The sequence below is a fragment of the Penicillium diatomitis genome (genome assembly GCF_028827545.1).
Source record: "Penicillium diatomitis strain IBT 30728 chromosome Unknown utg000012l_segment0_segment0, whole genome shotgun sequence".
Taxonomy (NCBI): Eukaryota; Fungi; Ascomycota; class Eurotiomycetes; order Eurotiales; family Aspergillaceae; genus Penicillium; species Penicillium diatomitis.
This window is the reverse complement of record NW_026623184.1, coordinates 266,908-279,223: the sequence shown is the minus strand read 5'-3', so window position 1 is coordinate 279,223 and position 12,316 is coordinate 266,908.

Genomic DNA, 12,316 nt, shown 5'->3' with positions numbered 1-12,316 from the left:
CCGGGGCACGTGCGATGCTAATTTTAGATTCTTCGATCCATCGCAGGGGCTTGTAGAGCACACAGCAGGTCGATCAGGGTCATGAACCTGCCTCTGAACCTGCCTTCAAAGGGCACCTTTCCTTACAAAGCGGAGTGATGGCCTACTGGCCTTGCCACTTTTTGAATCGCCGGGCCGGACAACATTGAATGCCAAGCATTATCTTAATTCTAAAACGGCTGGTAAATGCCGGGCCGAGGCTTTGCGATCCACACCCTATATTCAAGCCTAGACCAGTGGGGAGATCACCAGAAAAATCGATGATGGCATGTGCTGTAAATAAGTCAGGGCCACTTTGTTGTAATCATTCATCTAACGCACTTAGTACATTGGGTGAACTCTTATGATTAACCCCAGCGAACTTGATTGAAAAGAGGCATCGGCTGAGACGCAAGTCAGATCAATACAAGCTTTGAATTCAACAAGAGATTGGCTATGCGACCCGTATAGAGCCCGACCGAGTCTCGCCACACGTATGAGCGAACAGCATCTGAACTTACCTGAAATGCCCAATTTGAAGTTGAGGAGTTTTAGCCAGACAAAAGGAAAAGTCAGAAGTCCGTCAATTGATGACTTATCATACAGCTTCATCTGCTTGAATTCTCTCAAAACCCCTGATACGGCTTTTTCAAGTCCCGTAGGCAATCTCGCCGCCTCGCCGCCCACTCATCTAATACGAATTTGTATTTCTCTCGTGATTGAATTAGAAGAGGATAGAGTTTGCGGGTAGGGTAATTGTGAGGAAAGAAGAGAATCAATGCGAGGACCGAGCTGAATACCTTATCACACTCAGTATTCGACGATAGCTGGAATATACCAGAACCTGAAGGCTCTAGCTAGTATTCCTTGAGAGATCATTGGATGCCGGTATAGGACTAGGTCACTAGGACAAAACTCTGGGCAAATTGTATATTTCCTTCGAGCCGTCATTGCTTTCTGTAAAAGGATCAAGAAGCAATGAGAAACAAACAGCATTCTTTTATCGGGTAAATGCTCTCACAATTTATTCATCTTGTCCATTGAACGAGATTCTCTTCCGGTCTCCAGTCGAATAGGTCTCGATACAATCGACCTTGATTCAATAATCACCAACGTGATCACATGAAATTCGGTCACTGAGCATAGATAAGTAAGAAGGGTACCTTGCCAGACGCGAAATAGCTACTTAACACAAAGTATGTATCATTTTGGATAGCGGATGATTACATGTGCATCGGAAATAGACCCAAAAAGAACTAGAGATTTGACTTTCATCCTTCTAGGAGCATACGAGTATTCATAGGGCGAGACTTGCTCCCCCTGGGGAAGAGACTGCGAAGTGAAACCACTGCTCTAATTAATTCGTTGACTGCTAGCCGACTGTAACAATAGCGGGCAGCAGGAAAGAATCGAGTGGATAGAGACTGAGAGTAGGCTAAATCACATGGCTTTACCAAAGTCACATGATTTTACCAAGGAAGAAATCAATCAGCGGCCGAAGATCCAGCCGGAGGTGACATTTAGCCCCTGGGGACATAGTTAAGAGGCGTTTTAAAAGAAGAGACACGCGACCCAGATCAGACGGTATTACCCGAAGATAATCACACAAAACACAGCCCATCAGATCGTGGCATTCCCGACGGAAGTGAAAGTGAAATATAGCGCCATGATAGCGCTGCTTCGCTCCGCAATTATTTTACCGGACCCGCGCAGCTGCGCAGGCCATGGCAAGGTCAATTTTAGGTAACTTCGACATTTCACCAGTAGTAATACTCATGCCTTGATCTTCCCATTCTTTCTCCAGCAGGCTGGGCCAACCAGTCATGGCCCCGCCTTTTGGCACATTCAAATGAGGGATGTCTGCGGAGTGAGGTCATTCTATCTTCACCCCTGCTGTTAGAAGAATATCTTTTTAGACAGTTCTCGCTCGCATTGGAAATCTTATTAGAGTATATAGTATGGTTCAATCTTCTTCATTTTGAAAAAGATGCGGGAGATGTAAAGCCATCCATTATACCACTTATATCTAGAACCTCATCCATTTATCAAAAGCCTTGGTGGCTTATACGCAATTACATGCCCCAAAGTTCTCCGCTCCAACAAGATCAGGTTGTCCCAATACTTGTTTCAATGAGTGCCTAGTCTGTACGGCTGTCTAGAAGACTAGGACACTACGCAACGACCTCTCCAGCTCTATCCAATATCTACGCGGGTGTGAAGTTGGATCACCAGGCTGGATGCTTCGTTCCTTCTACGAATTCGTTCCCCATACTTAGCTAAAGCAAGCGTTGGAATTATTGAGCTTTTGCTCTCGAGATCATCCTGTCAAGGCGCACTCGAGAAACAACGGGTTCTCTCATTCTGACCATTGAAAATGATAATGTGCAGCTGGAGAAGCCATAGACAAAGGCTTTAGACTGTTGGACGTTACCGTACCGAGAAAAAAAGGACTGGGCATGCGACTTCGGAGGTAGCAGATATAGGCCTCGTCGCCTCGATGATGAGACTGATGTAAAGGGCGAGGTCCCATGAAACTTGGGAGACTGCCTACATTAGCCACTCTCGCTGAGGTTTCACTGGGATAGTAGCAGCGTCCACTCCATGGCTCTTTCACGGTTGATGTTCGTATGGCATGTGATATTGCGGTCTCACCGGCGTTCGGGACTTCGTGGTAGTAGCAGAGCAGAGCATTTCCGATTGATCTCGGCCCGGATCTCGATGATAGTCATTCGCCACCTGTACTGGATGTGTGTATGGCCGTTTTCCGGGCATCTGTCAACCTTGGCTACCTGGTACCTTGATAATAGTAAGGCACCTAGGCATCGGGTAATAGGCAAGGTATCATATGCATGGGCCATCAAGGCCATCACATGTACCTGATCTGACACGTCTGGGATCCTCCGCCGTCTGAGCGGAATTCTTTCTGGGCATTGTGCTTGGCGGTGGTTGTGCACATGACTCGGTAAGCAGTAGGTAGTACCTAGTAGGTAGTAGGACTAGGTACTAGGTAGTAAGTACTCGGAAGCAGTTGCCCATGACCGCCTTGACTGAATCGCTGCATGTAGGTACCTGGGCAGTATCACAGTCGGGCGAGATGTAGCGGGACAGGAGGTTCTTGACTTGTCGACCTACTTGAAACCCCAAATAGCTTACGAGAATCTCCGAAAGATCTATGGAAAGGTCTTCCCCGAAAGAGCGTCGGGTTGATCCGTACTCAGTAGTGAATTATATGTACCGTACTGTCTGTACATCAATTCCACATGACTTCATGCCATGCCTTCCGGGCCAACTTGATCTGAGCGGGTCCACTCCCAGAGTCGATGCGGCTGGGTAGCTACTAGCCAGTAACTGGACCGGGATCAAGTATGATTTCTTCATGCCTGGAGTGAACTTGAACCGACCTCCCTCAGGCCATGACTCTTCTTCGAGTTCCCGAGCTTGAACCTGCCGATTCGAGCGGGCCATGCCAAGAATGCACCATCACACCGATAGACCGATCAACATCGCTGCCTAAATGCGATCCATCTAGATCCGCTCCTGCGGGATTTTGGAAAAACCGTCTCAGTCTGGTGTTGGGCCAGTGTCTTGTGTCCACTCGTGAAATCCCCGAGGCTCCGAGGTACGCGTCCGGACGTGGTGGACTGGTTGCCAAGGAAAGACACTGGCTTGGTGGGTTCCCGGTTCCCCTCCTCAGGCGGTGGCAGTGAAGCATGAATGCACGGGGTGGATGTACCTTGTCCAATCTGCATCGGAGGACTATGAACCAGGTCACTTATGATCATGATGGTCATGATCAAATTGCCAAGGGCTCAAACCCTCCTCCTTCCAAATCCTCATTCCCTTTGCATTTCCTCGGGCCCAAGGTCGAACTTCACAGGCGCCCGGGTATTGATGATGAAGGACCTGAGCACATCAGCCACGTACTTCCTACTTGCTAGTCCGACTAGTTGGACATGAATGATTCACGACTAGTGATGACTTTTCACTTCTACCCCTCCCCCCCCCCTCACTTTCGTCCCCTCCCACTCTACACTTGGTCTGTTCCCCCCTCGGCTCCACTCTCGACGCAGGTCTTTGTCCGTGCCGTAGATTCGTTGATGATGCGAATTTCGGAAGCTTAAGAAAAGTGGGTAAAAAAGAGAAAATGGGCGTAGCCCACCTACACTGAAAGGTGTAGGTGGGTCGAAGTACTAAGATTACGTAGGCCACAGATACAGGCGGCCGTAAGTGGTATGTATTACCAAGTGGCTATGTTTCTTCGGGAAGGTGGAATGCGGAAAGGTCCGCGCATTACTTCTTTCCATAGCTGCTACTTACGGTCAGGAGGACCTTATACAAAGACTCCGGATGATTGAATGCGCAGTGGATTTGATCGCGGAAGATGAAGCTATATTATGGCTATCGAAACGAGTGGCTTCTTTATACAGAGTAGCCGTAAACGGTTATAATCGAGTTGTATAATTCCTTCTAAAGTTGGGATGTAAGCCCGAATCCCCCGCCCGGGTGCAGAGCGAAGATAGGGCCCTTATTTTAGGTAATCCAGGGTGGATATACTAGGATTGTTAAGCTCCTCTTAGACTACAGAGCGAATCCAAATATAACCGACTTATACGGGGGGTTAATGCTCGTATTTTCCTCACTATACCCTGCGATATTTCGACTGCTAGTATGGCGAGGCGCTTATGTTATCGATAAAAGAATAGTTATTTATATAAGGATCTAAGTGCTTTATAATTTTTCTCTTCTTACCTATTATGTGCTTATGGTTTAGAGGTTGTGGACTGGGCGACGGCGGTACTTGCTTTGTGTTATGCGTGAGGAGGGAATCTAAACTTAGGTAATGAATGACTGAAGAACAGGGCGAGCCTAGTGGGAGTATCTATAGATCGACCCGAGCAACCTTAGGGGCGGCGTTGGAACGTCTCTGATAATCTTTCCTTCCGTAACCTCCTACTCAGCGTCTGATAGTATTCACGTGTATAAATTTCAATACTACGTTAGGTTTTCCGATTTAGTTTGTCTTTTTTGACTCCTTTCCTTATTTACGAAAGAGGGTTTATAGGCTCGGTTATATTTGTATCGTTTTAATTAATTAAAGGGATAGTCTATAGAAGAATATAAAGACGGATAGTTAGAATACCTAAAATAGCTGGATTCAATCACGTACGCGGCACGAATAATACCACGTTTCTGTTATTCTGAGTAGATTTGATACCGAATAGGAATATTGAGGAAGGGCGTGCGCTGCTTCGTAAAATCCGGCCCTGGGTGACGGGGTGACGGGGTGGTCCTAACCCGGATGAACTGGATTAGTACTAGTTAAACCTAGTTATATCGGAGGTGGTGGACTTAGGGGGTGGAGGTTACGGGGCGGCCGACTCGCGCCGACTCGCGCCGACTCGATACGACTGGATACGTCTTGAGTTAAGCTATATGAAATTTTCACTCCATGACCTTCACCCTATCACCTTCCCGGGGATCTGTAAGAGCCTAAATCAGCTTGAAATAATAAAATGATTAAATTCAAAGTAAAATAGTTGCTAAAATAAACTAAAGTCTTTCTTCTAGAGAATTTGAAATTTGATCTTGACGGATATAGCTTATTTCAAACTAATTACTACCGGTTCTTAGGGTAAAGCTTTTAATATATAATCATAGCCTATGTAAATTTAGGTAATTTCGTACTCAAGACTATTCTAGAAAGAAGTATGGGCTATAGATATATTATATATATAACACAGTGTCTATGTTTTTTCGGTAAATATTACTTTTATCTGGTAAATACCGTAAATTATTATAGTACTATACTCTATGTGCTCTAACGGCTTATAGTATATTAGTCAATAAATAGTAGGATAAATAGAAATTGTTACTGTTCCCTGGGGGCCTACTTCTTCGGAAATATAATAAGTGTCTAGGATTTTATACCGGCTGATGTAGTAAAAAGGAAGAGGAATAAGTAAATAAAAGCCTAAGTAAGTCTGCTATTATCTTTACCTATCTACTTTCCCCGTAATACCTGAATATCTATATCTAGGTGATTCTGCATGAGCAGTAGTACTTGATAGGGCACCCTTTCGAATAAAATATTGTACTAGTACTTTTATCTATCTTGGGAGATAAATAAATGGCGGTAGCGCTTATAGACTCGATTCTAAGCTAAAAGAAAGATCCGAAGGAGACGCCGAGTAGAGAGCTCTGGCTGGAGAGCCTTAGTGGTAAGAGTGGGTTAATAGCGGAATAGGTCAGACCCCGAATATTATCTAAATAAATAGGTTTCCCTACTAATATGTGTGTACTTTAGACTACTAGATAGCGGGCGTAGTTATCTGGAAAGTAGAATTGGCCCTCGACGTTATAGGAGATCTACCTATTTTTGATATATAGTATCTAGTATCGCTAAGTATATTACTACTATATTCTATTTTTTATATATACTTTAGTAATCCTAAAAGTAGTTATACTAATAATAGTGAAAAAAGAATATGATTTATAATTTAATATTAATAAGATAAATGGGGGGTTTAGAGAACTATATATATATAGTAAGGACGACTAATATAATTTTCTCTATAATATTAGATTCTGATTAAGGGATAATCGAAAATAAGCGAAAGTACGGGTCCTAAACCTTTACGGGTTCGAAAGCTATCTTAGGGGTTAAGGAAGCTACTATTACTACTAAAATTATTATAGGGAATCTCGAAGAGAAACGATTATATATTGCGAAGACTTTCTTATAGAGAGTTTAAGTTACTAGAAGAGTCTTATTTAGCCTTAAAGCGAAGTAGATTATCTATCGCTATCGATACGAATAAATCTAAAGAGCGATAACTACTCTATATATTTTTTAGCTTTAATTACGGGGAGGCCCTAACCGATAGAGCGGTAGTCCGTATAAAAACTCTTCTTAAACGGGATATAATTATCTTTTATAATTCTATCCGAATATCCTACTATATATAGTTAAGGAACTATATTATTAATAGACTTAAGATAGTTAAGATTAACGGAGATCGATCTCGAGGAATATTACTATAAACTATATAAGATTTTCCCTACGGATATACTAATCGAGGCTTCGGCCTCTTATAGGATTTTTTAGACTAACTTAGAACTACTAAATATCCTAATAACTAATTCTGTTAGTTTAAGGTATACGGGCTATAAAGTACTTACTATATCTTATTTTCTTACTATATATAATAGAAACGCGACCTATTATCTAACGATACTAGGTATATACTTTATATTTAGAGAGCTCTATAGACTCTACTTATCTATTATCTAGTTATATAGTTAATCAAGTCTTACGAGTATAATATTAAAATTAGTATAATTTATTAAATAGTTAATTAAGTTATAAAATATAGGATAAGAGAGATATAGTTATATTTAGCCGGTGAGAATTCCCGATATAAGTATTATTTTTAAGATAGAAAATATATAGAAGAGGATAAAATCTTTAAGAGAGTATATTTAGAGTAGTAGAGAAAAAAAGTAGAGATTAAATTAGAGACTGAACTCTAATTCCGGTATAAGATACTAAGAGAAAGGGTAGGGAAAGGAGATACTAAGAGGTACTAATAGAGTAAATTAAAGAGAGAAGACGCTAAGTATATATATCTTTAGATTATAGATCTAGTATAGCTCTATATAATCGTTATATATTATATATAATAATAATCCTATAGGATAATTTATCCTCTTCGTCCCTTCTTATTCTAGTAGTTTATAAAATATTATATCTATCTATACGAAGAAAAGAAAAGAATACTTTTAAATCTTATTATATAGGGGTTATCTATAGTTAGAAGGGCTACTTAAGATCTTAATAAGATAGAATATTAGCGTCTCGCTTACCTACCTTAGGTACGCCTAAGTCCCTTAGGACTATCGGTAGTTTCCCTAGACTATTTAATTTTCTATTAATATAAATAGAGTACTCTGTTATATATATCCCTACGCTACTTTAAAGATAATTATATACCGAAGTATAAAATTATGATTTATTCTTATATAGTACACGGATATCTTCTGTTCTTATTAGCTTATAGGTACGGAAGGTAAGAGCTAGGTTAGGATAGTAAGGCTATATTTATCTTATATAGATATAAGATTTCGTAGAGCGTAGTAAAAGCTATCTAACTATACTCGAGTTACTACTTTATATAGGACTCTGCTTACCTTTTTTTATTTATACCTAAGCCGAAGGGCTAAAAGGGCGGGTAAAATAATATAGTTTCTTATATTCAGAATAAGCTTACTTAAAATTTAAGTCTACTAGACTAGGAAGCGGAATTATTTACTTCTTATATAAGCCTTAGTACCGCTTCCTAGTATAGATAGCTAGGGTATAACGAGAACTATATCTATTAAAATCCGGATAAGGAAGTCTAAACTAGATAATAGGAGATCTAGGCTTATTAGACTACGTATTTAATCGATTCTTATTACTATATAAATCTTACGCTTCTTCTTTCGACGATAACTCTAACTCTATTAATAAACTTAACTAAGAAGCGAAACTCGGTATTACGGTTTTTTGGATAACTAAAACTATTAAGACCGAATATATAGAAATTATCCTCTTTATAGTAGTAGAGGTTTTGTATTTTTTCTACTTCCTCCTAATAACTTAGATCTTCGCGGAGTAAACGACCGAGTAAGTATAATAGCGGAAGTAACGTTCGATAAGCTCCTCGGATTATCTAATTATTACTTTTAGTAGAAACTATTATTTAATTATTAGTTTATATAGCTAGAGAAACTTAGCTAATAGAACTTACTTAATCTTTATACTATAGTATTTACGGTAGTCTAGTATTCTTATCGTAGGATAATTTACCGCTCTCTCTAGCTAGGTTATTCCTACTATATAGGCGAAGATATAGGTATTAGGTAAGCGTATACTATTTATACCGGATAATAATCGTGTTATAAGCGTGACTTAATCTATATAGTACTATATACGGTAATAATAAAATAGTAGTACTTACGAACCGAGCTTATAAGTACTAGAATAGATCTTAGTTAGTTTTAAGATATAAGCGGTCTCTGCTACTAACTTTTCTCTCGTTACTCGTATAATTATATAATTCTAGATATATAAGTAATTTATTAAATTATGTGATTATAGGTTCCTTTTTGAAAATTTAGTAGAGTTTTTGCTTCGACTAGTAAATTCTTAGAATTAATATCGGAAGGGGTGGCTACTACGAGGGTTATTTTACTAAGGTAGCGTCGTCTAAGCGAAAACCTCTCTCCTGTGAGACAAAGGACTTAAAAATAAGAGGATATCTGAATGAGACGCTAAGGTCTTGCTATACCGTCGGCAAAAACCAAAAGTGTATTTCTAGAACTATATCGTAGCGCGCGCGATAGTGCCGGTATGAAGGTCTATTAACCCCTGAAAGTAAGAAATTTACGATAGATTTGAACCTCGCGTTAAGTATCCCTCTGATCACGAGAAAAGAGAATAGATTTGTGTTCTACTTTATATCGTTTACGGATTACCTTACTCGTCCATTTGACTCGAGGGTACAATGAAAGCCTTCAAGAAGTGATGGTGGTACTATATTATACCTGGTGCTCGATATATATGTGGACCAGTGTATCATGATCGCGACCTGATATTCTATAATGATTGACCCAGACTCTAACCTCAAAAGTTTGGCCTGCGTTAGCACCCTCCCAGATGAATATGAGTGTTATTTTTGACTCGGTATTTAGTTTAAATTCGCAAAAAAGATTTAGAGATAATATAATGATAGGGGAGACTTGATAATGCCTGACGGTGAGCGTTTCAGTGTATTACTTAAACCGAGAGGAGTCCGGTGGATCTTTCTACCTACTAGGTATTAGGCTCCTTATATTATGTAGGACTAAAGATCTGAGCTAACTACTGTATTGACGGGTGTTTAATACCGGTTAGGTTAGTCGAGAGTCTGAGGAGCCCAGACTTGACTACGAAAGTCCGTATCTAGTATTAGCCCTCTGGATGCTAGTCTTTTATTTATACCGTCGTCTCTTCGCGATACTACTGCTGTAAGCGTATTTTCAAAGATATCTATCACCAGGAACCGTTTATACTAATGTATCGAGGAGGGCGGTTATTGTTTAGTTTCCCCCTGTGGTCGTTGCGTTGGTCCTTATAAGACTCTTTCCCGATCCGACGTGGATCCGAAGAATAAGTGTATGCGTTCCGATATTCTATTATAACTAATAGATATATTGGATAGTCTAGTAACTTAGTATTTGTAAATTAGTGAAGACTTAATCGGTATCCCTCTTAGTCTACTAAAGCTATTTAAGTAATTGCAAATTCGAGTAGAACGAGAAGTTGCTTCTTATATAAGTGCTTGGAATTTTATTGCTATGCTCTAATTAGCTGGCTGTGGTAGAATGGGAAGCTTTAATGTATGTAGAAGGAGAGATATTTTAACAGTAGAAGGAATGTCCGTTATATTATGTTCCTGGCGGAAGGTAGGTAGGTGTTACTCCGCGAGTCAAAGTGGGCTTAGTACTATACCCCCGCGAACCGCGGTACTAGATCTTTAGTATAAGGTAGGTAGCCTAAAAGGATGTAAACTGTTAAGTCATAGGGTCGCCGTCAAGTTGTTTGCCCCCATTTAGAACTAATTTAAAATGTTTACTAACTAATTGACCTAAGTTAACGTGTTAACGTGTCGACTCTGACTCGCGCCTCTACTAAACGGAGTAAGCGACCGGAGGTGTCCGCCCCTATGCCCTATCGTAAGGAAGGGTATATGCGGTTTAAGTCCGGCTCTATTAAGCGTAGTAATATCTTAGGCCCTATATAGCTGATCTCCACGACCGATATATTAGTATACGATGTACCCGATATCCTATCCTATACCTCTTCCTTATCTTCCCCGCTGTGATCGGGAGACGATTTTGACACGGGATCCCCTTAGAGCTACTCCTCGATCACTACTCCTGATGAGTCGCTAAGTAACCCTTTCCCCGTGAATAATAATGCTGGATCCTATTTCCCTAAGCGCTCCGCGACCGTAACTAGCTAGTCTCGTTCGTCTAACGACGCCCCTTTGATTTCTTAGCGGGCCTTGTCTTATACGAAGCGGTCGTACCAAGAGTTGGCTCGCTAGCGCTCGTAGTACGGGATGTCGCCCCCGCTATTAGTAGCCCCGTGTAGTGACCCGACTATCCGTGCCTCACAGGATGTTCCTTTTGCGGATAACTATCTATTTAGTAAAGAGCTAGCTTAAATTGATAAGGTAGCCGAAGAATTTGGCGCTACTTATGTTACGGATGAGGAAGAGATTCTTCTATAGCGTAAGGGGCTGAAGAAGTTTAGCGTGGGGGACTACCTTGGTGAGATCGAAAGTGTCTATCGGAGCGTGTTCGATGATCCTGTGCGGCCGGATAGCGCGAGTGCGTGGCTGTGAGGGGGCGGACCTCCCTCCTAATTCTCGTACCTTATATTACGACTTATCGCGAAGCTGGGCCCGCCTTTACTCCGGTTGATCCCTGGGCTATCTGCAGCTCGATGACTAAACTATAATGCGGAATATGATGGCTGACTGGGGTTGATGAAGCATTACGGCGTTCGGGCTTCTAATATCGATTATTGAACAGAGTAGCTCTAGATTGTTAGGCTGTTTGTAGAGCAGAAATTACAGTATATCAGTGTTTATATTTATGTAGTCGACGTGGTGCTAAGTCTTGCTAAACGCCTACCTCTCCGTGTATACCCGCAGTCCCTGGATAATATATGCAAGAGGTGCTATATACTGATAACAAGTTGAGATATTTGTAGCAAAATCATTACTAAGTAAAGTCTTGCCGAGCTTAATGATTCACAATAACGAGATATTGGATATGGAGGTATAGTAACCTACTTACTTGGGGATAATCGGTATAATTCTTAGCTAAAGTAAATTTGTATACTCGTAATTTAGCTTTGACTATGCGTTATATGGATAATGATGAGATACGGCTAATGTAGGTATAGCAGGACTGATGTGTGAGATGGATGAGGAGTGAGATTGCTGAGGGGGAGAGGTTTTACCTAAGCTATGGACTGTGGTGAGTGGCAGAATCATATACTATATAAACATGGGTAGAGGGAAAATAGTATAGAGTTAGAGATTGATTAATTTTACTTCTTACTGAAATTAAAAAACTGAGAGCTGCTGGTCGACTATGCTGGCGTCGTCTTCTAAAGTACCTCAATTTTGGGCGGGTTCGAAGGGATATATATGGTGGCGGCGGTACGTATGTTGTGGCTGTTGAGAATATGAGAGAGTAACGGACT